The following is a 3,823-nucleotide window of genomic DNA, read 5'->3' as shown; positions in this document are numbered from 1 at the left end:
CGATATCATGAAGTTATATAAATAAAATTTGCCGCCTGTACCATGGTATTTTTTATACATCTTCCTATCCTTGTAGATGTTTTATAAATTATTCAGCGGAAGACACACAATTTGAATTCTCCAATTTGTCATCTTTCAAAATGTTTGATCAGTTTACAAAATGGACAATTTTGCGAAAGCACATTAGCATTAATTTACATCTTTCATTTCTGCGCTATCATTGATCATGCACAATTAATTCTGACATCGTGGATGAAAAAACCCGGAGTATAGGTATAAATTGACCATCGATTAAACAAGCTATCACAGCGGCTGCCAATCCGGAGACTTCTTCATTTAGAGCTTCAGTGCCTTGCTACCACAAATACAGGTAAGTAATTTTATTCTGCATGTTAATTAGTGTTCAAGATAACAACATACTAATTAATTCTGATCAATATACTCCAATACGTTTACTTTCTAAACAACTGTATTATTTTGTTATGTGCTCACATGAATGACTACATCATTACATGAGTTTTCGTATATGTGAAAAATGAAAACTCTCTTGCATCCCCATATTTTAAAATAGGTTCCTTGTCAAACAAATGAAAGCAAAAGATCGATAGCCATACATATTTATTTTAATTTTCTAATCGCCTCTAAATTTTATAAATTGCATATACGGCCACATTACTATAGCGCATTTTATTCAAAAATGACCAGTTGTGTCTTTGTCACCACGTTTCCTATAGTGGACATTGGAAAAACAATATTAATGAAATCCGTGCCCTCTATGTCAGACAAACTTCACAACATCACAAATAAAAAACTGACGTATTCACAATATTTAACTTGGGCATTTGGATATGATAAATGACGTGTTTTAAATGACTATATTTATATTGTAGCAACGGAAATATTACCTCCATATTTATTAATGTTATGTACATCAGATTCCCTAAATATATGCATTGTATAAGTGCAACATCATTTGTATTAGAAGGACCATACATTCGATCCATTGTGCATGTATCAACATGTGGCCTTCGTCAGCCATAAATGTTGTTCTTGTCTTATAAAACCTTTGTGCTGGTATATTTATTTAGTTCACACATTCCTACAAAATGAAAGCTTACATTATATAGGACACAAAACTATAAAACGTGGTTTGAAATAAGTGTAGACAAATATTTTTGTCACATTTCAAGACTATATTGTGCACCATATTTTCGGTTATTTATGGTTTTCCATTTTTCTCTTGAGAACTGCATCGTCCGCCAAAACTTCAATATTGTCAGGCAACAGAGGGAGGATATTAGTGTTTCTCCTTCTTACGATTTCTCCTTGTTACGAATCTAGGTCCTAAGCTATGTAACAGATTAAAGCGAAATCAACATGTTTAATAAAATCAACAAATAATATATTTCAGTAGATAGAAAGCAAAAATTTAAACGTCACTTACAGCATTATTAAATAAATAAGAATCGCTCTTAAATGTCCTATCACAGGTAAAAAGAATAAGAGAGCGTTCCGAATGAATTTCAATAGTCTTGAATGCCATGACATATGTATTCCTTACCAATGACACTGCAGAAAATACTCTGGAATTCATTAGATGTTAGTGGGAAATTACATTATATTGTCAGCAATTTCCTTTCCAGAATATTCTAAGCTAGAAACAATGTCGGGCGTTGAATAAATATTTGGTAATATCCCAAGATATCATCAAATACAATTAGACAAAATATTCCAATAATCAGGTTGGTAAACTGTCCACGCTCAATAACGAACAAAGGCGAAACATACAATTGAATAATCTGTCATAAGAAACACATGCACTACCTAAAAGAGCTATGACATTCAATGTTATAATATAAAATATAATTAAGAGGTTCGGGGCGGATCAGAGGCGTACGTGGGCCATCTGATTTTACTGCGTTACACAATTTTAGGTTTGCTTTTAAGGAATATAGATTGTTCTGTACCTCAAAATTAATATTTGTTCGTTATTACACGTTCTTCGGTGTTCATAACACTAATTATGATTATTTTTGTGCTACTTATCTTGTTGGGCAGACGAAAATGAAGGCTGTACTAGTTCTTCTTGCTTGCATGGTTTGTGCTATCGCAGCCATCCCGAAAACCGGTTACAGCGGCTACAGTGGAATTGGAGGTTATGGCGGATATGGTGGATACAGTGGTGGAATTCCCTGGGGATACGGCGGTGGATATGGTGGATATTTCGGGCCTTGGGGAAGATTCGGTGCTTGGGGTGGATACCCTCACATTAAACCCCCTGTGAAGTAAGAATTTGTACTCTTCATCTTAGACAATTATATATTAGAGAATTAAGATACAGTGCTTCTTCAATATTAAGTTCTCCACCACAATCTCCTCATACTCATTGTACATCTAAATCTTACAATTCGAAGTACTCACATTATCGCTTTTCTCCCTTCATATAATTATTAGCATAAACATAATGTTTTGCTTTTACCAATACATCCAGCACATACTCACTTGATTCTTCTTTCATATTTTACAGATATTAAGAAGAACATACATACGTAAGGACTGGGCCAGAATGGACAGAATAAGACACCTCTCTTTGGAATATTGTTATGTTGGAATTAATATCTTATCCAAGAATAAATTCCATTTACTGATAAAATCAAAAAGTTGTTTTTATCATGATAGTGTTTCAGTTCTACAAGGTTCAATTTCACTTTCTCTCTCCCAAACATTCTCGTACAATTGCGAACCGTTTTGGTGGTCATCACCGTCTCCTTCCCTTCTAGTTTTCTTTAAAATAAAACAGCGTTCAGCAATATGTTTCATATTCCTTATGTAAAGTAGTTATCATATAAGATATATAAGTATTTATGAGCTGCATATGTCTAATATTGTCATAGATGGTCTTCGAAAACATTGAAGAATATTTTTCTTTCCTGATATTTATAGATTTTCAAAGTGTATATGAAGATTATGGAATGTCCCCAAAATCCGTATGTAAGAAGCATCCAACAACGTCAACAATGATCTACAGTTTCATAAGAGGCTCAACTGTTTCAACTGGATATGAGAAATTAAATCGCATTATTAGCCGGCAGATTAAAGAATTTTGTCGCATAATTGACCGCCAAAAACAACCTTTCTGTACATGATAAAACAACAAATCAATTTTTCCTGTCCCGTAACAGATCGACAGATGTGATCCTTTAATATTGATTCAATATATAATTGAAAAGAGATAATGCAGACCACAATTTTGTTGAATATTGAGTTATGTCGGCTAAACGCGGTGAATATCAGTTGTATATATTACCCATCTCCCAATATATACTGTCCAATAAGTGTATAACAAATTTCGAATTCGAATCCTGATTAGCCTACGGGGAAACAAACTAAAAGGCTACAAAGTTTTGGCAATATCATCATGACACGTGATATAGTTTTGCAAAGTGATAGAGACAATGACCAGATGGTGTTCACTTTCATTACATCATAGCCACTGCTTAGAAGCATGGTAGTTCACTCACTGTGGGAAGTCAACTAAACCTGAGCCATGTGTTCAGACACTATTTTAGAGTCGAATAAGCTCACATTGTATCCATGTCATGTAAATAGCGTAGTTGCCATTTTATAGTTTTAAAACTGGGAACTAATTCGGATATTCCCATTAGACGAAGATGTACCAATAGCGGAAGCAACTCCAAAGGCCTAAATTTGAACATAGTGATGCAAAACAAAATGAAATTCTAAAAGGTAATAAACAAGATTAACATACAGTAAAATACATACACCAGAGAAACCTTGCCATCCCACTCAAAATTGCAATAGG

The 3,823-nt window shown here is 33.8% G+C and overlaps 1 long non-coding RNA gene across 1 annotated transcript; it reads left to right on the top strand.

Moving 5' to 3' along the window:
- Window positions 1–278: 278 nt before the first annotated feature.
- LOC149798189 (uncharacterized) lies at window positions 279–2,660 on the top strand. Its single transcript, XR_016421980.1, has 3 exons — window positions 279–370; window positions 2,059–2,285; window positions 2,528–2,660. It is a non-coding gene; the product is annotated as an uncharacterized LOC149798189 (long non-coding RNA).
- The last annotated feature ends 1,163 nt before the right edge of the window (window positions 2,661–3,823 follow it).

Source organism: Sinohyriopsis cumingii, chromosome 6 (genome assembly GCF_028554795.1).
Source record: "Sinohyriopsis cumingii isolate HCF-2022 chromosome 6, ASM2855479v2, whole genome shotgun sequence".
Classification (NCBI taxonomy): domain Eukaryota; kingdom Metazoa; phylum Mollusca; class Bivalvia; order Unionida; family Unionidae; genus Sinohyriopsis; species Sinohyriopsis cumingii.
Note: the sequence above shows the minus strand (reverse complement) of the source record. Positions and strands in the feature narration are given on the sequence as shown.